Here is a 25,367-nt window from a genome sequence, read left to right on the forward strand (position 1 = left end):
TTCCTAGACGTCTCAGCGTTCATTCACATTCAATTTGTGCATGGGTTCCTGTTCTTTTTAGAGCACGCGCATAAAATTTGAAGTGAAAACGAAGAGCGTGCTCCATGTTGGTAAGTTTTCTTGGTACTAAAGTCTTATTTCTACGGCTTCAGTGTCCTAGAATTCAGCGTTATTTGATGTTTTTTTCACTCTTGACTGATTAGTGTAGTGGTTCAATCAACTGTCGTGAGATGAAAGTGAGATGTTAGCATGGTTAGGGAAGTAAATATAGATGATTGCACTACACCAAATACACGCCCACAGAAAACAGTGCAAAATCGGACCGAAATAGCGCTGCCTGTTGACTCGTGAAGAGGTTGGCTTAGGCCTACGTTTTTTCACTGGAAATTCAAAATTATGGCCAGAAGATCACTTTTCGTTTCAATTTCATGGGGGTTAGCCACAAAAATATTTTTTTTATTCGTCTTTCAAGGAAGATACCTAAACAGCATTATAGTAAGTGCTCATTTTTCAATGTACCCGCCCACCTGTCCAAAATAGGCCCGCAATTTGTAGCCCCACTAGCGTGGCACAGATCACTACCGATAGGATAAATCGGGAGTAATCCGTGCCACACTAGTGGGGCTACGCAATTTGGGGCTTTTTGTGAAAGAAACACCCCGAACTGGAATTTTGGATTTATAGAAATATTTCTATGATACATCCTGATTATGACCAGTCTTATTGTAAAAATCCTGTGGGATCACAAAATATTAATGAGCTCACGTGCAGAAATAAAATGATTTGGTGAAATGCACCCTGACACAGCAGCTAACGTAACGGTAGACATTCTCGCTGTTGGGATGACATCGCTGAGTCTTGATTCTTCACTCTGATTGATCAATTGGTGGCCATTCCATATCATATACCAAAAACTAAGGCTGAGTAAGGGAAAAAGTTCCAAATATACGGACACCCTAACTTTCCCTTAACCCTATTTCCTAGGGACCATTGAAATCCTGCATAACTTGTTTTAGTGACTAACTGTGGTTTAGTGATGCAGTTTGAGAGAAAAACAAGAAAAAAAAATATTCAATTGACGTATCTTGATTTCCCACCACTTTCTCTTTTATCTTTTTTTTATTTTTTCAAATTCAATTCAAGTTACAGTGAGGCGTGAAATTTTATCTTTCAAATAAATCATAATTAGCTTTGTTTTTAGTAATTGATCTAGGTACTATGAATAAAACTTCTCTAAGTGTATTTCTGAAAAAAATGACAAAAAATGCTGCCGAATCCAGGCTTGTTGTCGACAACGGAAATTTGAAAATGATATAAATGCACAGTGCTTTTTCAGGTGTCATATTTTTGATAATGCCCTCAACACAATGTAGTTTGCAAAAGTTTATCAAAGTCGTCAATTAGTGTTCATATCATACGTCCAACACCGATGGTGAGCGCACAGTGATCATTTATCCATTTTCTTGACGATTTAAACTGAGGGTACATTTTTACGTTTAGTCTGTAAAGTAAAACTTTATGCTCTACTGACAATATTTCCAAATTCTCACAGGAAAAGCTTTCAATTCACACATACGGTCACTGCACACAAAGAAAAATGCCAAAGTGATAATTGATTATTGACAGTAATTTAATGGCAGTGCGTAATTTTGTGCAAGAGTTTTACAAGAAAGTTGGATGTGTAAATACCTGAATGCGTGAATTTAGGGTGTTCCACAATACCCTGTCATGGTTTGGCCCCTAATGTGGCACAGTTGGATTTTTCACCAATATTGCCATACTAGAGAAATATTTGCACCTCAAGTTTCACGAGAAGTGAAAAATCATCACACCCTGACTACATGTATGTGGTACACTGCTCATCTTGCTGTTACAGTGGTAGATCAAACGATATGAAAGTTTTACCTAAAAAGATTCATTAAGGTGGGTTTTTTTTGCTTGTTCATCAGTAGAAAAGAAATTTTTAGGTACATGTAACAACAACTGAGGGTGGGATTTTTAAATGTTTAACAAAAAAAGTTTCAAATCCGTTTACAGATTTCTCCAACATTTAAACAAAACCGCCCCTTTTGAGGGTTTGACGTTCTGATTGACACAATCTGGCATTCATTTTTATGGTAAATGATGCCTGTTTTTACAGTCTTTTTTTTCCATTTTGGCATCCGTGTACTTTAAAAAAAATTAGAATCTAAAACAATAAACATTGCTTTTTGTAAATGCCCCAATCTAATCATTACCTCAAAATGGTGCACTCTTGACACCTGTTAATCTTCTGTGTCAATAATAATTTCTGCCATACTTATTGAAAGTATGTGCCACATGCCACACTGAGGTGAAATGTCCAATGCGCATGCATAGTTTCCCTGTATGTAGCATGCCAAATGACCACACGGCCCAGTTCAAAGAAACCATCATCTCCGTAAATTTAACCAAACAAAGTCCAGTGCAAAGAGGGCTTTAGAAAGTGGGAAATATAACGTTTAAGTTGCAAAGTAGTCCTAGTTCGTGAATTCACGTCAGTTAGCATCCCAGTGCTCGATCCAGCATCTTGGCAGTAGAGTGGGTGCGGACGCGGTGGAAAATACTCAACTTTCATTTTTTTGTTGTTTCGATAATAATTAGTGACTTCCAAATGTTTTTTGGGTGTTTATTTCAAATGAGAGCTACAATTCTCTGTAATTTGATATCACATTTGAGGCAGCGATGCTTTACTGTTTGGAAGATATGACAAGGATGGCGCTTTTCAGCCATGCCCATTCCATTTGGCTCTGAATTGCTTGGTAATGCTCCCACATTTTATACAGCGCTTAATACCCTTGCCAATAACATGCACTTACAATAATAACTACATGTAAGGTTGGTACTTGGAATAAACATTTTCCAGTTACTGACTGTAGCAATTGAATGCTTGAAACTACATCTTATTGGATTCCTGGAAGTGGCTGTTCAGTTCAAACTGAGTTGTAGTATATCTTGCCCATAATCAAAACTAAGACAGGTCTCACCACCATACAACTTTATTTGGGCTGCAGACAATTCACCCCCACCCTCCCAAATCCTTTAAACTCCTTTTCTGCAAAGTGGAGGAATTTGGAGGACTCAGAGTGTATGGCAAAAGTGCTTGGTTGATTACAAAGGATGCCATATGTGAAGGTCGCGGATTAGACCTTGTGTTTGTTTTGCTTAGTCATGCATAAATTCAGCTCGATATTTCTTTTGAATCAGCCGCACTGCTCTAGAATGCCATTCAGGATTTGGAAGGATTGAGGCAGTAGGCGCACCTCCAAGTAACATTTTTTAAAAATTTTGGAGGATTGAGGGAGAATCCAGTTTTTTCACCCCAAAAATTGAAGGATTGTGGAGCATTTAGGAGGGTCCCCAGCAAAAAGCGCCTGGGGTTAGGGTTAATAAGTAAAATGGAGAGGTATTGTGGAAGGTGCTGTGCTGCCCGGTGCCCCTCAGGGACATGATGACTGTGAATCCCAACTTTACGATAGCTTAACTTTTCCTCCTTCAGATTGATGATAATAAAGCAAGATCTCATTCAGCATATGGTCTACATTTCCAGTCAGTGATGCTTGGCCTGTACGGACTCCTACCGAAGAGATTCTATCTCCACTTACAGAGTTCTTGGATGCTATCAGAGAGTAAGATCTTTTTTTTCATTCTTTAAACAGTTCATTCAATTTTCAAGAGGTTTGGACTAGTTGAAGGCATGTTCTTGACTGTTAGCTACATGTAGGGGTCCCACCTGGCAGATTTGCAAGTCCTCGACACCTCCAGGAGTTGATGATGTGTGACAGTGCGCCTCCAGCCAAGCACTCCTGGTTCTCCTCCCCATGAGCATGGCCAGTATCAGGCACAGTTGTATTGCGGAATTAAGAGTGCAAATGCTGCTCTTATGAACACATTGGGTTCCAAATCCACACAAAAGTTGGGTATGGTGGTTATTTAGTATAATGCCATTTAAGTTGTGACAAAGAGCAGAGATGCTGTCGCGGTAATGTTTCCAGTCCTACCAACAGACCCACACTTGATCTTGTTTCACGTTTTCCCAGTCAAGTATGGGGGAGGATGGGGGCATGTGCCCTCCTCCAGCAGATGCCCACACACCCTGGTGACCCCCCCACCCATTGGAAATCTCCATTGAGTTTAAATAGCTGTGCAGCTACGGCTTATTTTCTTGTGGTGCCCCCTTGAAAAAATGTGTACACCCCGGGTTCCCCCCTCCCCCCATCGGAACTTGACCCTTTGTTACGCCACTGGCTCGGTCACTGACAGCTTTGTGTTGACATGTTGACATTATTCCGACATTATTCTGGCAGCTTTGCATCTTTGTTCCCGAGCACAAACAATGCTACTGTCAAAATTGTTGTGAAAATGAAGTTTTGAAAATATGATCCTGCAAAATATTTGAAATTGAATAGGAGAAGGGTTGCTCTTTCCAAATATTGCAAAACCCCCAAATTGACCTCCAGTTCATTATGACTTTGAACCCTCAAAGGAAAGAGCGGGATGCGACTTTACTCTCGGGTTGTTGTGACGTGCCAAAGCTCATTCGATGACCTACATGTATTTTGTAAGCAATTACATTGAAATGTAGCACCTGTAAGAGACGGATTATGCAAAAGTTTTGGATCATTTGTGGCACTACGACAAATATCTAATGCCTTTTGATCATTTTTGTTGCTTGTGGAAAACGTCTTACTTTTTCATCGAACAAAAGCTTGCTGCTTTCAGCTAACGTGCAGAGCACATGTGTGGTGGCTGGTACATGTGTACATGTACTTGTATGATGTACATGTACACAGGTACCGCAGATCCAGAACCAAATTAGGCTATGTGATGCCTACAACCTTATCAATTTGTGCCAAATCTACTGAAATTAGCCAATTCAAGATGATTGCGGTAGGGCAAAGTTCAACTGAATCACATTTTCCGGTATTTTCCGTCTTCATGAAGAGACAACATTGTCTTCCGTAGGCATACCGGTAGCATTAGCAACCAAGGGCAAACTTTGTTTTACATGTTTGAGACTCTGAGACAAAGCTGACTCCAGAATTGTATGTAAATGTAACAGTTTTACACCTGACATGCACTATGGCCAAAATCTGAACTGTGTTGCCGTGACAAAAGTGACACAAATTTTATCACTTTCATGAACAGACAAAAGTGTTTGTTTACAAAATAAACAAATTAAATTAATTTCTGTGAAACTTATTTTGTAGTTTTGTGTCATTTAAGATCCCTTCTTTCAGGAAGTACAATGTTGCATTGGTTTTAGTCAAAGGAACGCTAAAATCCTGGAGAAACTAGTGTTTGAAAAAGAGACCATCAACTTCAAATGCAATTTTCTGGACAACTTGTTTTTAAACTCAGGTGAGACTTTAGTCTCTTCATGAAAACAGTGATTTTATGCAGGTTGGAGAGTAGAACATGGCGATGGTTGTTATGATGCTCGTGGTGTCTTGTACATGTATGTCCACAGGGTGTGTTGAGATACATGTACACCTTGGTAGTGGATTCCAATCAGTGGCGGCAAAGTTGGGGGGGGGCAGTGGTCCCCTGCCCTAACCCCTCCGCTGCCAGTGATTACAATCATCATCCCACGATGAAGCAGTTTCTAAACCTCCAGATAGAATTTTTGACCAATTTCCTGATTTTTGTGAATCAGACAGGTCAGATTTGGAAATGAGAGTACTAAATGCAGTGCACCTTTCGATTGAGTGATATTGCTTGGATATTTGCACCATTAAAAAATGAGTTGTAAATGGATAGGTGTAGATGCCGGTAAGAGGCAAAATTTAAATTGAATCAGAGAAATGCCATCATCTAGTTATATCTGCATAGGGAATCCCTTGACACCTTGATCATTAGAGACACTCGTTAAAAGCAGTACTGCGGTGCTTAAAATTTGTCGTAAGTTGGTTTGCGATGCAAACTGTATGTACATGCGAAAGAACAGGGCTGTGAAAATTTAGCAGGGCGGCGTACTCCTAAAACTCCATCCATAGAAGGCTGACCCAACCCCTGAAAACCTTGACTCGTTAAATTCAAGCTTAAAGTTTAAATTAATTGCCTGCATGTCATCACACTTGTCCACCTGTTACTTAAAGATAATGTAGAGCTTCATCAGATCCATCAGAATTTACAATGAACTGAGTCATCATCGTAGAATTGAATGGCCATCAGGCAGCATTGTTCATGGGGAGATAAATTATGGAGGAAGGGGGCAAAAACTATGATGGTGGTACCCTCTTAAAAAGTTTGGACTACTGCCCCCTTTAAATCCTGTCAGGTTGAAATTACAAGTTTAAAGTGAAATCGTCAGTTTTTCATGAGGAAACATGCTATTTGCTTACCGGTAATCTCCCCTAGATGAAGAATGATGCACCAGACTATTGGCAGACTTATGAATAATCCGCAGTCATCCATTCCTGAAACTGGAATGTACCCCAGTGGCGAAATCAACTCTTACATTCAGATTCAAATATGTGTCCATTCAACAGCTTTACAAAGTTAGTGAAATGTGCAAAGTTCACTTTCCTTCACCCAAAACACAATATTACAAATTCAAAAACTTCAGTTACTTAAAACCATAGAGCTACAGTATATTAAATGACTAGAGTGCTAACTTCTCATTCTCCGGGTGGAGAAAAGTTGGCGCTGTCCTGGGCGCAGACATTTTGACTCCCTGTGCGTGTTTGTAGAGCATTCAAAATCAGACAAATGAATATAAACTCTAAATGTAATGCACATTGGGTAACAATAAAATCCAGATGAAATCCACTGTCAAATTTATACATGTATGCAGCGCACATGCGTGTGTGTTTGTGCTGTTTACGCAGAGCTAACATTTACATTTAGGTTTTTTGCGTATTGACTTTTTTAATGCATTGCTTGCAGATATGTGACCCGGTATGTCGTAATCAGGAATAAGTCGCTGAGGCCGTTTGACATAATGGCCAATTAACGTGGGGATGTGGGTAAATGTTGGAAAAATTGATGTAGCAGTGTCTGCATATTTTGGAAGTGTAGGTGTGAAAGGTTACCATCAACACACTTGTAATGTGTACCATTTGAAAGCTTATGAAGTTCTCTTTCTGACTGTGTACATATCTCAAAAAGTCAATTTGAGACTTATTCCTGACATCGATGTACTGGGTCACATACACAGACATGGACACATAATTGTACAAAAGCCGTACAAAATGGTCAAGTTTTCAACGAATGTCAAGTACATGTACATTTCGGTTTGTGCACAGACATGGATGAGCTCAGCACAGATCTCTGTACGTACATGTACATGAGTCAGCGCTCTAGTTTATACAGTGTACATGTATGCACATTAACGCTGTGCTTGAAACATGTTTGGTTAGACTGTCCATGGAGCTTGGCTATTTATTGAGTACTGTACTTGTAAGGCCAAGCAAAAGATATTTAGAAAATGTCAGTAGGCATCTTCTTCTTGTTGATATCTTCTACTCTTCCTGAGACCATGTGCTCAAAGTTTTACTCTTCATTAAAGTTTGCATACACAGACACGTAGTTTGAAACATCGAGGGCCCCTGAAGTTACTTCCTTTGTTGTAAGTTGAAATGCGTTGGAAGTGATAGGAAAACACAGCCGGGTGGCCTCCATCTTACATGTACAACCTGTTATGGAGAAAGCTCTCCCCTCAGAACCTTGGAGTATCAGTACACGTGTGTAGTCTCGCACATGTACCGACAGTGTGTAAATTAGAAGGTTAAAATGAAGTTAAATGCTGTCATCAAACATTTTTAGCCAGCAGGTGCATACATGTACATGTACATACAACCTAAGGTCAAGCCAGAAATTTGCCATGTTCATGATCTGCCCCAAGTTTAGGTCATATTTACCTTCATAAATGACATCGGGCGAAAGTTTTACTTTGGGTAAACCCAACAGTCTGGCCCCTTCTCTATTTAAAGGCAATTTGAGCATGCGGCCTTTCACCACCGGTGGTCACCCTTTTTGAATCATGTTGTACTTTGAAAGAGACGTGCGGAATCAAGTTCAACAAAAAATCCAACCCGTCTATGCTGTAATGCAGCTGTAATGCCGGCACCATGACGCAACCTCTTCCTCCTGGCGGTATCGGCTGGGACGAGGTTTGGGGATGGAGTGCACTGAACACCAGTCTCTTATCACCTGTGAGAAAAAGGCGTTTGTCTAGATCTCTTCTGGGTCTGTCTTGGCTTTCTCTGTTACTCTCTCTTCTTGGTGGAGTTGGGCTTTGCGGTTTGGTGTCCGCCTCCTTCCCCTGGTAAATCTCTTCTAAGGCTTGTGTCTGACCTTCCTAACAATGAAGGTGATCTGATTTGTTTGCGATTAATCTCGCTAACTAAACATGCTCAAGTGTCCTCTGTTTGTTTTGATCTAACTGTGCTTCTAACGCTTCAACTTCTTGATTCAGCTGCTCAATTTGTGCAACTCTGGTTGTGAGCACTTCTCCTAAAGTACCTTGTTCGTTTGCTTTTAACAGCGATTTTCTTAGTTCTTTGTAGCGCTTCTGGATCTGGTTCTATTTCCCTTCTATGCTCTCTTGCTATTTCTATTTCAGCGGGTCTACTGTCTAAGTTGGCATGCCACTCCATTTTAGTGGTGTAGGTAATGTTAAAATATCCAGCATGAAACACCACTTTTTGTAATGCAAATGGCTTTGTCACCTTGCAAGTTGTCGATGACATCTCACAATTTAAACGTCTGCTTGTTTTCAGTGAAGTAAAAAGTGTGCGTCTTCATAATTGTTGTAGTATTTTTTTTTTAAATCAAAATAAAAAATTAAATTCACAAACTTTTTGGCATTTTTAGGTTTCAAGTTTTTTGTTGAGTTTATTAAAAAGTTGTGGGAACCAACTTTAGTCACTTGGCGATTGTCGTAAACAAGGACAATTTTGGGGGGGGGCTGAGTTTCCCAACTTCAGCTTATAAACTCCCATGCATAACAACTCATGAAGCTGTAAACTGTTGGATTAGAGATCCTTTGGCGTTTTCTCAGAATCAATTTAATTTTACGGAATACTGTGCATCTATACGATCTATACGATCTGTATCTATACGATCGAGAAATGTTAAACGGATCGAAAGGTTGCCCCACGTTGTTGAAGCGTTTAACAAGGAAAAGACCAGGTTGATAAATGCAGTTCCCGTTGAAGCTATCAAGCTAGATCAACAGTTGCCACAGTTGCCATCAGCTCTGCAGAGAGCCTGCAAAAAAAAACCCCAGAGGGCCTCACGGCTTTGCCCAATGATGCTTTAGTTCGTTATTTATATTACCAGGGTGAGCAAGAGGGCGGCACAGTCAGGAGAGCTACTGATCCAATCAGAAGCATTGACATGTACCAAATCGAAAAAAGGACCCTCCTAGTTTAAACAAGTCAACGGTAAAAAAGTAACTGCAGGTCCTATGCTGTGTTATTTTTTTAAATGGCCCTACAAAGTCGTTTGTGCAAGAAGAGCTGTAAGTGGTACCCGAAGACACGGAAACATTCAACGTTAAACCGTAGTGACCATAGGCTAAAGTTTCTCCACCGTCCTCTAACAAGAACTGTTTGGTACCTAAAGGACTTAATGATAGCTTGTTTTGCGTGACATTAAGCAATGCTTGTTAGATCTGATTAGATGCTGGTTAAAGTAGTTGAGTTCCCGATTGAACAAACGGTCCCGATAGTGCTTGAGTTTCAGTTGTCCGTCTCAACTTTGGGCACACCTGTGGTCTTTTTGACTTTTGGTTTAATGCACATGCATCTGCATAGGTTGATCACCAAATTTGTCTTTCAATTACCCAGTGACTTGTTTGTTTTGGGGGTCGTACAACGGGTGATCTGGGGGATAGTTTGAAAGATGGTAAACATCTGCATTTTTGTTCATGTGGTACAAATCATCAGTCCATATAGCTAGTAGTAAACTGTCCGTGTCTGTGTATATCTGTGATTGGAGTTTCATTTTAGTTTGTTATAGTAAAAATCATACATAAGCCTTTCAGACAAATCGAGTATACTCACCCCACAATAAATGGGTATGTTCTAAACCATTTTTGTTTTGTACATCTCGAAGAAGGATAAATCACATTCTGGAAAAACAGTCATCATCTGGTAATTGGGTTGCAACACCAACCTTTTAAACTTTTTAATATCTTTGTCTGGTCGTCTTGGAGCAAATGTGCATTGATTTGATATCTGACACCCACTTACGTTTTGTCATAGATGCTGTTGTTCATGGGTTTTAAAAAGTCTTTCTCAAAATCCGAGCCTGCTTTTGTCGATATATGAACGCATCCAAGGTTTTGGCTAAACTTTAAAACTTGGTGAAGCTGTTATAGCTGAAGTACAAATAAAGCTGCCAAGTAACATAATGCACAGTGTATTTACATTTGGGATAGAGCGTGCACGTGAGCTTGTCTGCTTTTGGGGCATGTTCTGACTGTAACAAAACCCATCAATACTCAGAAAACCAATCTTCTGGTATTACAAGGTTTTCTGGAGCCAGAGGTGAGTCGTTGGGTAAGTTGTGTCAATGTTGGGAGTACTCTAAGTTGACTTCAAGTAAACAACCCTCGTCTGTTTTGGGAATCAACGATTGTACGCCCTCAGCAAAAGCCACTAAAGGGCAACGGTTGAATCATTGCCCGACCATACAAATTATTAGCGTCCAAATACATCAAGTAAGAGTCTGCTTTTTTGGGGGTCATTACTTGATAAATGGCAGTTGTTGGCTTTAAAGTATCTAAAACCACCGACGCTAGAAATGCCACCTCGTTTTGCCCGTTGGAAAAATAAGTGTTTATCAACGTCCGTCAGTAGCTCCAATTGAACTCAAGAGTTCAGTTGTCTGGATCTAAACCATAGTTGGCCTTGCAAACGCATCTAAAGTTTTAAAAAAACAGCCACGAGTGACAATGCGTCGGTCTGTACTTAAAGGTCGTGGTAGTCGCCGAAGTTTTTACAGTTAAACGTAGACCACACTCTTTGGGCTCTAGCGTATTCTTCTGGAGTTACACTTTCTTGTTTGAGACCACTGTAAAATTTCTCCCACTCTGGAAGTTTTGCTTCTTGAAATTTGTCAAACAAATCCATGAATTCTTAGGGATAAACTCCCTTTTGCAAGAGAAGCTTGGAGTTTTGAGAAAACCGGTCTTTCAGCAACCCATAAGAGTCAGACTCACAGGGGCAGGCTTTCACTCGCTTGTCAAGTGAAGTTGCCATGAAGTTAAACGAGTCTGTAAAACGCAGTTGGCCTGAAGAAAAAATAACATATTTTTCAGAGTTTTTAATGGAATTTATCGTCTCTAAAGTTGACGCCGCCTTGCATAATCAGATGGATGTCGTAGTTTTCTAGATTGTGAATAACAAGCAGAATTACAATTTGGCCAGGCACAGTCTGGAGTTTGAGGTTGCAACAAGCGTGCACTGTGCCTTTAAACTTATCCGTCACGTGACAGTGGTCTCTGACTTTTCTAAACTTGTTGATTTTCTTTTCACAATGCATACTGGTGTATTCTTTATACCCTTTGTCATTTATGAACAAAGTCTCGTTTTTTTCTGGCAGCTTGCACTGGCAAACGCTTGCGCAGGTCCAAGGGCCAGAAACCCATAGGACATAGTTGGGGTACACAGGTTTTTCGCAAATCCAACGCGTGCCGGTTTGGTTATATTGTTTTTGTTCTTTGTAGGTCCAAGACAGCAGAAGTGGTTTTAAAAACTTTTCAATAATTTCGTCTCGTTCCCGAACCAGAGATTCAACAAAATGTTTTGGTGTGTCAGGGCCTCTGTAGGTCCGTTGACTAGCGCTAACGCCGTTGCATTGAACCATGACATAAGAATATCCCGAAGTGTTATGAATCTTCTTGTTGTTTTTGCGTTCTTCCATTTGTCGCTCAGCTGGGGCAAAATCAAACACTCAAAATCAGCGTAAATCACAAAAGGAGTCTTGTTTGTGTTGATAGTTTTAAACTGCAACAGGTTTCTATCTATGTCTGGAAATACCACTTTTGGAGGAGTGCCGTCTGTACCTTGGCAGTCTTGCTTGTGCGCGTCTAACTTTTTTTGCTTAGAAAAATGTGACAAACAATGATAACAAAAATACTTTTTGGTAACTGACTTCACTGGATAAAAGTTGAGAAAAATCTTTGATCCAACACTAGTGAAACAGTTTCTGGTTCGGTGCCAGGTTGTCGGCTAAACAAGAGTAAGTTCACAGGTTCTTCTGAGAGGTCCTCTTAGACACTCTCAGAGCAAACACCTTGTCTTCTTTCGGATATCTAATATGTTGATCGCCAACTTGTTCTAGGTTTAGATGCCAGCGACTTGAGACCGGGGGGGGGGGAAATTAATGTTGTTAAAATTTAACCCGTCCGACTCTGTGTCATACATTTTAGGTTACATTGCAACTGGGTTTTGACTTTATCGTTGGGGATGGTGGGTTACATTTTAAAACCTACAAGATTCGGACCTTTTGTGCAAACAGGAGAAAAATTTCCATGTGAGGATTTTTCCCTGCAGTGACCGCTTCAGCCATCTGAAAGCAATAACATGACCTGAAAACTCAAATTTAGAGGGGAAAATACTGAAGGGTTCACAAAGAAAACACTTGAAAATTTCAGACCAGTCCCTGAGTCTCATGTGGATTATGCACGGGGTGTCAAGGGTGTCCGTACATACACCGGTATATGGAATCCTTTCTGGCTAATATCCTACTCATGGCCATACATGTATTCTGTTACTGCACTGCCCAGCACCCCTTGCAGGGTTTGAGAAAATTGGCTTTTGTCGTTCTTGATGCTTCATGCGATTAGTGGAAGAGAAAAATGTAATGACATAGGCAGCACATCGATCCAAAAATTTAGTAACTTAAGATACTTTCAGCCTTACCAGATCTCAGTGAAAATGAGTGCAAGAATTTGGTCAAATTAAAGAGATGAACATCTATGCATAGTACATGTATGTGTACCATTGTATCTTGATTTACTTTGACCAAAATGCAATGTCATATGCATGTGTACATGCATTTGTTAGTGCATGTACGGTAGGATTCAGCTGTGTACATTTGGAAAATATCTTGTTTCTGCTCACATTGAGCTGTTCTAAGATTCAAAACCAGTTGTTTGTAAGTTTGACTTTCTCTGATAAATGAAGAATTTTGTTTCTGACAGTTTGTTCATACTTTGAACTGTTCTTTAAAGTATCCATCTTCAGCCTACATGCATATTCTGGAGTTGTTTTAGCTAATGTCTTGCAATCATTTTGGCACCATTTTTTTCAATGAATGTTAGACAGTTTCCTTGCAAAATGCCTACTTTTCAAGATGGATCCCATGTTGCAGGAAGGTGTTACCCTTTTTTCAGTGGTTGTGTTCTCTGAATGGGCTATCTTGTATGAGTGTGTGATTGACACATGTATGTACATATGTATGTAGTACAAATGACCATAGCAAAATCGTTGTCACATTGAATTGAAACATAATTGATATGTTTCAACGAGACTGGTCATGGGATAGCTGTGATTTCTAGGGATTCCCCCCCCCACCCATCTTCAAGGTAAAAAAGTGACCCTCTGATCAACTCCTATATAAATGAACTTCAAGTACTTGTGTTTGACTAATGTTTGTTGAAGCGTTTCTACCGGTAGTTGTGTTGTTAATGTGGCCTCTTGTCTTGTACAGTTTTTTCCAGGTTGTACATCAGTCAGCATGGATGCTTCTATGGATGGTCTGCCCACCGCTGAGCGTACAACGTTAGTGGCCATTACCGATGCTTCCTTCAACAGTACTACAGTCAGCAATCTTACGCCTCTCACATAGCAAACAAGGTAAAGCAATTTATATGATAAACACGTGACAGAGGAGAGCCCAGAATTTCTCACTGATGGGATATTGACCCCATTGGCTTAATATCCCCTGTCAAGAATTTCTCAGTTTAACTGAAAGTGATAAGCGGCACTGAAAAGCCAACTCACCCAGCTTCATTATTTCAAAATTCTGAGAATTAGTTTGCATTTGAACGGGCAAACTTAAGGGTGCTACTAGTCAGCTGCGAGTGAATCAGGGCTGGATGCAATGGCAGTGGAGCATTGACTGAGATCCCCCAAGCAATCTCCTTCGTAAGAATAACCAAGCAGCATGACTATAGAGGGCGCTTTCTCCAGAACACAGAGAATGGTTCTTCAGAAAGACATCACACTCTGGAAACTAGCGAGTCCACAGTCAGTGGAGCATTAATTTATGAAGCATTTCTTATATTACTGTCTGATTCACATGAGTGGGAGTGGAACACAGAATACTGTAATCCATGTCCCACATACCATGAAGCCGAATACATCTTTAACCCCCTTGATGGCAGGATTTTTTAACCGTATCCTGCCTGCCTGCTGGAATTCATTTCCAATTTTGCTAACGGCAACCACAGACACCTAGCTTAGCCACCAGGCCTTATCTGCCAAGTTTGCTGAGTCACATACTGCACACAGCTCGGCTCTGTGTGGTCATGAACCTTGCTGGGGTATTTGGATCCCATCCAACATAATACCAGGCACCCAGCACTTGCCTTGCCCACGCAACAACACTAACTACCCAAGGACGCTCTGTCACAGCGGAAAGTGTAGCACCCGCTAAATTCACACGCTCTATGCTTGCTACAAGCAGGCACTGTGGTTCGTGTGCCCGCTCCCCAGTAGTCCATGCATGCCCAGTATCAATGCCCAGCTCCCACTTGTACATTGAGTGCGCTTCACAAGTTTTTATTTCATCTAATACCCAGTCAAGATTACCCGTAAAATTTGCCTCTTAAGTTCGCACATAATTTTCTTGCAAATTTCTGAGTTTTGTTTTTGCAAGTTGTATTCAAATCCCCTTTCTGAATGTAATGGTTATATAAAACAGCCCCTTCTAAGTGAACTTGGAACCATCCCATGAAAATTATCTTCCCCAAATAATCTTCCCCATAATTATAAAATAAACAGACACAAGAAAAACACAACACAAATTTTTCTCACTTTTCTTCTTCTCTTGATGACTTGTCCTTTCTTTTTTCTCGTCTTATATTTGCAATTGTATTTACACTTTGTCTGTTACTGGAAACTTTCTCCTAAAATAAATGGATCCTTCGTGTAAAAAAGAGAGTGGTTGCATGACACAATGTCTTGAAATTAGAGAAAACTCTTGTGAAAAACTTAGCCAAAAAAGGGCATCGAATGGAGAGTGGTTCCATAACACGTTGTCTTGGAATAGAGGAAATTGTACATGAATATTTAAAGTAATTGATTCAAGTATGATAAACCTTGAAGGAGTTGCCCTAAAGTTTCATTTACTATTTCATTTACGTCTTGGAATGAAGAAAAAATAAATAAGCAATTGATTCAAGTGTGATAAACCTTGAACAAGGAGCAGCGCAAAGTGGAACATCACAAATTTCACACATCAATTTAGTCTCTTTTCTTTTGCCATTTCTAGAACAAACATCACACCGTCTGTATAATTTAGCTCATTTTCCAGTTGGGGGAATTTCTACAGCAAAATGTCTTCCTATCAGTCTACCCAGACCAGGAAGATGGGATGGTATACCTCTAGATCAAAACAATGGCAAATTTGGTGCATGCAACTCTAAAATTTCATTCACTAACATATTGTCTAAATGACAAATAACTGTCAGTGCTACCGATTTCCTTAGACACAAGGTAAGAGTTTACAAGAGCAACATCAAGCAAAAATAAGAACACTTTTTTATACCATTTGATTGATTTTCTGACTGAACGGTGTGACAATGCTAGCTGGTCTGCAATATCCACACCCTTCATCCCCTCGTTGTAGTTGAGTCACACTTGGGTTTTTCTAAAGTGATGCCATTTGCCGATGTCAGCTGTGTGTATCGTGGACAGCATATGGACACCTTTATTGTCTCGCCAGACCAAGGCGAGCAAGTCTTTGTCGCTGGAGCGGTGAACAACATCACCTCTCTCAAGTTTCAAGGAGCACAAGTCCTTTGGCATGTCTTGACGATTTTGTCTTACCGTCCCAATGACATTCGTCTTCTGGGCGTGTAGTTTCAGGTACAGTTCAGGGCTGCTGAACCAGTTGTCCGGGAAAATGGTGGTACCTTTGCCCAGAAGATCGGCGTTCAAGTCAAGTACAATTTTAGTACTTGCCTGTCCAACAGTCTCGTGTGAACCGGTGTAAATTTTGAAGTTCCAGGTGTATCCAGTGCCAACCCCCATGCCCTGACAGACACGATACACCTTGATGCCAAACCTCGCACGCTTCTTGGGGTTGTACTGCTTGGACTTCAGTCCCCCTTTGAATTTCCAAAGGGACTCGTCGGTAGTAATGTTGCTAGACGGAATGTACACGGACTTAAACTTCTCGGTCAGTTCGTCTTCCACCTGGCAGAGCTTGTAGAGTTGATTGGTCGTACATGTATCTGCATGGTTGTTATAGACAAAATGCAGACGGGACAGCAAGTCCGCAAATCTGTCACGTGGCATGGTATTAGGAAAAAAATGGAGTCTCAAGTATTAAGTCTCTCGTCCAGTAGGACTTCAAGTTGAGTTTCGGCATCAGTTCCATGACGATGATCATGGACAGGAATATTGTGTCGAACCAGCTTCGCATGTGAGTTGGACTTGCTCTTGATTGACTTTTCGAGTGTTCAGCGGCATAGCGGTTGGTCTCGTTGGCAATGTGCAACGTCAGCTCTGGGGTGAAGAACTGCTCTTAAATTTTAAGAGGAGTGCTGTTCTTGTCCTGTTCTTGCACTTGAACACCTGCTGTGCCTTGACCGCCGTGTCGGTAGAGAAAGTTGTCATCATCCATCCATTGAATGGACGAAGAAGCCTTGACCTTCTTGGCTGGCCCCTCTAACGGTGCTTGCCCCTTCAGAATTGCTGTCAGTAGTTTCAATTTCTGAGCTATGTTCAGATTCCGACGTGAAATCTGAACCACTAGTCGAAGTTTCCTTTTCACTTGAAGATATCGTGTAATGTAACTGAAGGGCTGGGAAGCAGCCAGGCAAATATACACCCAGCGCTACAAAAAAACGCTGCTTTTTAACAAAACAAATGCCCAATTATGCTGAATAATGGCCTGTCTATATCCCAAGTGCATGGTGCTGGAGATAATTTGCATAATTTGTTTTGTTTGTAGTTCATCAGTAGAGCAGACATCTTTGTGAAATCTTATCAAAACTGATATGACTGAATTGATACAAAATTGGAATGAAAAGGAAGAAAAGGCATTAATTTTGATGTCGAAACAGGCAGGGTGAGTTTAATGTTAGGAACACATTGTAGTTGAATTAAATGGACTAGACTCAAGTCGATCGTAACAAAAAACCTGAGAATCTTATCTCAACATCTTATCTCAATCCTCCTCTAATTTTTGTGTTTGTTCTGAGATGCAAGTTTATCTGGAGTATACAGTACCCACTAATTCATTTGTGTTCAAATCACAGCATACAAGGTAAATCTTGCTTTTGTAAGACGAACTGTCGGGACATATCTATGCACGCATGTGGATTCAGTAGACTTCCTTCAAGGCACAAGGCTTTGCACAAAGGTGGTCTCTTCAGGCATGCAGTAGTGCCAGTTATCCTTCTGTCAGACTTAGGCAGAGACTGTGTAGAAATCTGGAACATTGATTACTTTGCATTCATGAATACCCCAGACAGTCTCCCTAATCAACACATGCAACTTGACTGTGTAATAACACTGATAATGCCCACTGAGAAGTGATAATTCCCTCTGTGTAAATCAAGCACTGGCACCTGGATATGAGATGGTTTAATCAATTCTGATTGGTCAACAGTCTGTGTGCATGTGGTTCGCCATGCTTGTGCCAAGTCCATATATTGAAATTCTCTTGGACACTTTGCTAAAGAAATACACCATAAAATTGATGGGGTGTTTGGGAAAGGGAAAGTAAAATTCTTGAACAGAATCCTTGGAAATTTATCTTTAATATATTGATTTTCTTTGACTCTCTGTCTAAAATTGTATTTATGATTGTGAATAAATATGTGCTTGGTCGGCACATTTAAGACTCTGCTCAGGAAAATGAACGCTGATATAATGTCGCGTCCCTTCTCCTGAGCTGGTCTTATCCACATATTTATTTCCTAATTAAAATTTTGCCCAGCATTGTCACTTGGCCTCTGTGATGGCTACATTGCTGACGTATGTGGGTTATCTGAAGAGAAGCTGCCAGTCTGTACATGTAGATTTGTTAGTTGTCATGGTCGATACATATAATTTCTCATCCAACCTGTCCATCAGTACCACAAAACATCCCCAGATAAAACTGTAGTAGGAAAACATTTGCCACAAAGTCACATATTAAATACATGTATCTGCTTTAATTCAAAGGATGAATACATTGAAGACGAAAGATGCATTTCACAACGTGTACATGTGCGTAAAAGAGGGTAGCATTGTTGATGTCAAGGACTGTTCCTTGACATCAGCTTGAATGAATTGAGCCAGCTGCAATGTGTATTTTCTCAAGATTGCACTTCACAAGTTCACTGTCGTGAATTTAAATCACAAATACGACTCACCCCACCCACTGAAATAAAGTTCTTGATTTCTGGAAGAACTAGCTGAACTCTTCATTGAAAAATTTCGATACTGTGATTTTTTTCCCGGTGATCTTTGATTGATAAGCTTTACATTGTCAAACTTTGATCAGACATGTACCGGTACATGTATAGCACTGATGTTTAGTGGTTCCCACTCCTTCCAATTTCATGTACACATGCGTGTATTTAAGTGCAAAGTGTGGTCTATTGACACAGGATACCAGATTGTCAATTCTATATACAGCTGTGCAAGGATTGTAAAATTGAAGGAAAAAAAAGAAAACCTTTCGATTTTTGCTTACAGTGGTCATAGACTTTAAAATTTTGCTGTGACAAAGTTGAAAGTTCATTGCATTGCGATAGTAAACTTTGAAATCTGCATAACCTTGATGATACAGTGAGTGGGGACTGGTTCATAGTCTGATATCCACTGATGATACAGTGAGTGGGGACTGGTTCAATAGTCTGATGTCCACTAATGATACAGTGAGTGGGGACTGGTTCAATAGTCTGATGTCCACTAATGATACAGTGAGTGGGGACTGGTTCATAGTCTGATATCCACTGATGATACAGTGAGTGGGGACTGGTTCATAGTCTGATATCCACTGATGATACAGTGAGTGGGGACTGGTTCAATAGTCTGATGTCCACTAATGATACAGTGAGTGGGGACTGGTTCAATAGTCTGATGTCCACTAATGATACAGTGAGTGGGGACTGGTTCATAGTCTGATATCCACTGATGATACAGTGAGTGGGGACTGGTTCAATAGTCTGATGTCCACTAATGATACAGTGAGTGGGGACTGGTTCATAGTCTGATATCTACTGATGATACAGTGAGTGGGGACTGGTTCATAGTCTGATATCCACTGATGATACAGTGAGTGGGGACTGGTTCATAGTCTGATATCCACTGATGATACAGTGAGTGGGGACTGGTTCATAGTCTGATATCCACTGATGATACAGTGAGTGGGGACTGGTTCAATAGTCTGATGTCCACTAATGATACAGTGAGTGGGGACTGGTTCAATAGTCTGATGTCCACTAATGATACAGTGAGTGGGGACTGGTTCATAGTCTGATATCCACTGATGATACAGTGAGTGGGGATTGGTTCATAGTCTGATATCCACTGATGATAAAGTGAGTGGGGACTGGTTCATAGTCTGATATCCACTGTCTCATTTTGTGTTTGAAAAAGGACAACAGGAGCCACATTGTGACGTGTGATGATAAAACTTAAATTTATCACTCTTTGTAAATAATGCAAAGCCTTTCCTTGCCAATCTAGATTCTTGGCCCTCCCGTATCGGCCAAATAAGATAAACCTGGATAAAACTTTTAAAACTTTTTAGCAAAAGGAAAGAAACTCAAGTTTCAGCTTAATACCTTTGAAACCTTTCTGTTGCAACCTTTGAACGGCTGGGCATCATGTTGTTTTATGGCACCCGTAAATTGCTGGTTTATTGGGTGACACCGTTTAAAGGTCTGCAAGTTCTGAAGTGTTTGTGAGTTAGGAAGATTTGTAAAGGTGCAGTACATGCCACAATATTAATGGCATGATTGTTACTTTGATTCTCCCTCAGGTTGATGAGAGACACCGTCTTCTTAGATGCCTGCAGAAGGGAATACCCTCTCCACTTTGAACAAAAGTTCTTGGACTTATCGAAAAAGTAAGATTTTACATTCCATTAATAGCACAAGTTCTTCAGGCCAATTTGAAGGTTTTGTTCACTTCAGTGCATGTTTCTGACCCCTCACTTCATGCAATCCTCCTGTTGGCCGGTCACAGGGTTAGAGGGTACATGGAAGTGGGCACTGCTTCACCAGTCTGGCTCCCAGCAGTTCAGAGTGACTGGCTCCTAAAATTCGATACCCAGGAACAGCACATGTTACACAATGCCGCTACATCGAACACACTGGTATACTGAACCATCAGGCATTCCAAACTTTCTGCTTAGGTCTCCAAATTTCTGTGCACTTTACCGAAAGGCAAAGGAACAATAGCCAACACACAGTGTGATCAGTATTGTTTGTGGGTAGAGACCTTTTCACCTACGTAGCTGGATTGCGCTAAATGTTTATACACAGTACCACCATGTGTAGACCGCCTTGGCCACAGTGATCACATACATGTATATTCCCACGGGCAGCTGCAACCGCGTACTATGTGCAAACGCTGCATGTTTGACTAGTTTATTTTGAATAAGTAGATTCCCATCACAACACATCATAGGTCCAGCAAAATTGTGACATCACAGGAAAAAGGTCAATAGTATAAATGCACAGTACTTGTACACAATGTATCGGAAAGTTGTTCAAGTAAACTGGAGGATTTGTGCAGAACATCTGGCTTCTTGTCATCACTAAAAATGGCCAGGCTTTTTATTACAAGAAGTTTAATCAAAACAGAAAATGCATACAAGTAGACAGCTTAGCTTTGATGACTTGCCTCGCGGAAATCGTTGGTAAATGTTCAGCTAGTTTTGATTGTTCCAACCACACTTGCCCAAACTATAACCATTCATAACTTTGCCAACTTCAAAATGGTTTTCGGCCCATTTTTTACAGTTGCAATGTACTGCGTAGCAGCAGGAACTGTTGTATTTGTCACCGCATGATGTCTGAAATTTTCAAGCAGTGACTCAAGGAGAATTTGATTTCACTTCACTTCCAGTGAAAACTATACACCCAAACTGAACCATGCAAAGAAAAGAATACACGTCGTACATTGAACAAAATGCAACAATTGTTGTGTTTCATTCATTTATTTTCAACTTCAACTTTTTTTTTAAGTGCTGGCTAAAAATCATCATGCATATGTACATGTATTTGTGAGGCGGGTCACCACATTTGAAAGGGCAGGAGCCTGGAGCTTATGGAATGAAAGGAAATGAACATTGCTACATGCACATGTATACCAAACCCTAAAGTGAACATTTTATGTGGACCCCATTGTGTTCGTTGTATCGGCATTGTACCACAGTGAAAGTGTTTCTCCTTGCCAGTAAATGAACATCATAAAAAAAATAAAACTAAAAAAGGTGTCACATCATTATATCCAAGACAACTGAGATTTCGTAGTGTTAATGCGGTGACTGTGACAACCCTTCTACAGAGTATTTTGTGAATTTCTCATCCCCTAATCTCATCCTTGTAATCTGAAAAAGCTTTATAGTTGGTCAGAAAAATGGTGCTTTATTTTAAACTAAATGCTATGTGATTGTCGCAGAAGGCTTCAACTTTTTAAAAATTAGGCACTGCAGTTTTTAATCCTTCCCAAAAAGGGGGAAAGGCTTGCTTTCGGCATTTTTTCATATTTTCTTTTTTTATTTCTTTCCTTTTTTGCTCCAACTTGTTCACTCACTCGCCCACCACCCGACCCGCCAAAACATTTTTTGATATAGTTATCTGCACCTTACAGCATTCATGGTTACCAAATGTGTCAACTGCAAAAGCAGGCATTTGCTGGCAGGATTGAGCATGTCCAGTGACCTCTTCCTCTACTCAAATTCAAAATTTGACCTGCATGTCTAATGAGGGCTGTCAAGCTGGTTGCAGACAATGTTTGGGCAATGCTCTTTCTTAAGGTCTTTGGCTTGTTACATAATAAGGTGCAGGTTCTTCAATGGTGAAAAAGCAGCATCCAAAAAGCCAACACATGTAGTGCCTCATGGAGGAAGGAAAAGACATTGGTAATTCCAGAAATTAGGGGTCCAAAAGTGTGACATTTTCATGTTTCTGTTACGTCTGACCTTTGTCATCTGACATGGAAATATCACCGGAATTGCATTCAAACTATTACTATATGTTTGGCAGGTAATTTGCATAAATTTATCACTCTTGGAAATTAGCAAATGTGTTCTGTGTTTACAAAATCATGTCAGATAAGACAGGGACACAAAAAATGGACCCCAAATTTCTGGAATAACCCACATACAGTGTACATGTACAATGTACCTGGTGTTTGATCTGAACTGAGCAGATACTGGTAGAAAAGCTTTAACACCGACAAATTGTCCTTCTGGTTTGTGCATCTCAGTTTATTCGGGGAATTACAGGTTTCTGAAGTTCACATTAATAGTTTCTTTTGCATCTTCAGTGTCTTTGTAATAATGTATAACAAAAATTGCAGTGACAAGTTTTAGACCTGTTGTGCATGTACATGTACATGTGGGAAAGAGTTCCCACACACAGACATCACTTGACACCCTGTGCACGAAATCTGTGAGAGTGGTCTCAGAAATGCTTAGTGTATTTTTCCAACTGAATGCTTCAGTATTTTTCCTGATGAATTTGACTCATAATTGAGCCTTATCGCAAATACTGCATGGGTGATTTTGCACAATGGCAGAAAGATATTGTGGAAGGAAAAAGGGGCAATGTTTGGTACTTTTTCCTTCTCACAATGTCGTTGTACCATTGTGGAAAATCATCCATGCAATATTTGCGAAAAGGCTTATGATGATGTATTGTACCATGTCCGTGTACCCAGAACTCTTCCTGACATGTACTTCATTCTCAAAGCATTATGTATAATATATAATTCCATTTATTTTTTAATTGCTTTTAGAAATCCAGTAGTTCCCGGCACAGCCACAACAGTCTACCCTCATCGTGCTACCATCAGCAGAGGTACAGGGACCAGAAGAGGTCGGCGTGCACCTGCTCCACTTTGCTGCGCGTGCCGATGGCCATTAGGAACACAGCGCAGGTTGGTGGGTTGCATCAATGTTACATTGGTTGTACTTGTGACCGGCGGAGCAATGAATTCAGGAAGGTCAGAAAGGGGTGAGTTGTTATCAAGTCATTTTCTTCTTGTCTCAAGAATGTTTCATGTCACTTCTTACATGTACATGCATCAACCCATGTGGGTGTTAGCTCATTTTCACGCATGCCGTCACAAAAATTACAGCAGCAATAAAAAACAAAAAAGGTAACAAGTTTGTCAGTTTTTGTTGTCAATTTATACCGCTTTCAAATCCTGGCGCTGTATATCTTGGCCACCCAAACAAACAATAAAAATACTTGGCAAAGGGCTGCATTAAGTGTCAATTTTGGGGGGGTCAGTTTATTTACATATGTAAATCCCGGCGCTGCAAACATGTACATGTATGATTTGTGGTTGTCAAATTTCAAGGTTTTTTGGTCAGTTTCAAATCATAACAATGTCACAAGTCCAGCTTCATGTTGGCGTGTTTTTACTTCAAGTGTTTAGAGTAAACAGGTAACGTTGCACTTCAAGAAATACACTTGGCTGTACAGTTTAAAGAGTATTTCCTCCAATCATTGGATTTTGTTGATGAGATCCTTCGTGTATCTACACAGTCAATATTAAGTGTAAAGCTTTACATTCAAATTTTCATTATGTCAGAGTCAACCGAAACATCGGTGAGGAACTTGTCACTCAAATCCTATTAATTTGCTATCAAACCTTTTTTGTACTCAAAATGGTTTGGGCAGCCGTACCAATGCACATTTATTTAAGAAGTTTTCTCCAAAGAATTATAAACGATTTGTTAGAACAAGTGGAAGCAAATTACAATCATTACAAATTCGTAATTATTCACTTGTTGCCAATTATTGAAGTTATACGTGTTCTTCTCACTCGACTTTTTTTCCCACAAACTGAATTTTGCATTGAGTTGGAAAGTCATCAACATATTTCATTGCATCTGATGTAATTCAAGACCCTTTTGATTGGACAGCCAGATGTATTCCTTGGAATTTGACGGTGCTTGGTTAATTTTTAATACTTGAAGTAAAAATTTTCCAACATGACACTTGACTTGTAACATTGTTTTGAAACGTGACTTGGAAGAGACCAAAAAAACTTGATATTGTACCTGTACAGTGACATGAAACTTTCTTGAGACTTGAAGAAAATGACCAGATAACGACTCCTCCCCTTTTTGCCTTTCTTAATTCTTTGTTCCTCCAGTTGCAAGTACCACCATTGCAACATTGATGCTGCCCCCAACTTGTGTTGTATTTCCCAATGGTCACTGGTACACAGGGGAGGGTGGGGCACTGTGGGAGGGTGGGGCGCTGCGCGGGGAGGGGAGGGTCGCGCGGCGGAGGGGAGGGTCGCGCGGCGGAGGGGAGGGGTCGCGCGGCGGAGGGGAGGGTCGCGCGGCGGAGGGGAGGGTCGCGCGGCGGAGGGGAGGGTCGCGCGGCGGAGGGGAGGGTCGCGCGGCGGAGGGGAGGGTCGCGCGGCGGAGGGGAGGGTCGCGCGGCGGAGGGGAGGGTCGCGCGGCGGAGGGGAGGGTCGCGCGGCGGAGGGGAGGGTCGGGGGGGGGGGGGGAGGGTCGCGCGGGGGAGGGGAGGGTCGCGCGGCGGAGGGGAGGGTCGCGCGGCGGAGGGGAGGGTCGCGCGGCGGAGGGGAGGGTCGCGCGGCGGAGGGGAGGGTCGCGCGGCGGAGGGGAGGGTCGCGCGGCGGAGGGGAGGGTCGCGCGGCGGAGGGGAGGGCAGGAAAAAACAAAAAAAAAACAAGAAGGAAACTTTTCTATGTAATTACTTTATTTCTTTGATGTAGTCCACCTTGTGCCATATTAAAACAATGAATGCTTCCACGCCCCACCCTTCCCAGACGCGCCCAACCCCTCCCTGACGCGCCCCACCCTCCCCCGCCGCGCCCCACCCTTCCCCGACGCGGCCCACCCCCCCCCCGCCGCGCCCCACCCTTCCCCGCCGCGCCCCACCCTCCCCCGCCGTGCCCCACCCTCCCCCGCCGCGCCCCACCCTCCCACAGTGCCCCACCCTCCCCTGTGTACCA

At 41.3% G+C, this 25,367-nt stretch overlaps 1 long non-coding RNA gene across 1 annotated transcript; it reads left to right on the forward strand.

The window, feature by feature from the left end:
- Positions 1-30: 30 nt before the first annotated feature.
- Positions 31-24,349, forward strand: LOC110986297 (uncharacterized). Its single transcript, XR_002599123.2, has 5 exons — positions 31-110; positions 3,518-3,647; positions 13,684-13,829; positions 20,179-20,265; positions 23,166-24,349. It is a non-coding gene; the product is annotated as an uncharacterized LOC110986297 (long non-coding RNA).
- Positions 24,350-25,367: the final 1,018 nt, after the last annotated feature.

The sequence above is a fragment of the Acanthaster planci genome, linkage group LG03 (assembly GCF_054643075.1).
Source record: "Acanthaster planci isolate LZ-2023a linkage group LG03, COTS_SCS, whole genome shotgun sequence".
Classification (NCBI taxonomy): Eukaryota; Metazoa; Echinodermata; class Asteroidea; order Valvatida; family Acanthasteridae; genus Acanthaster; species Acanthaster planci.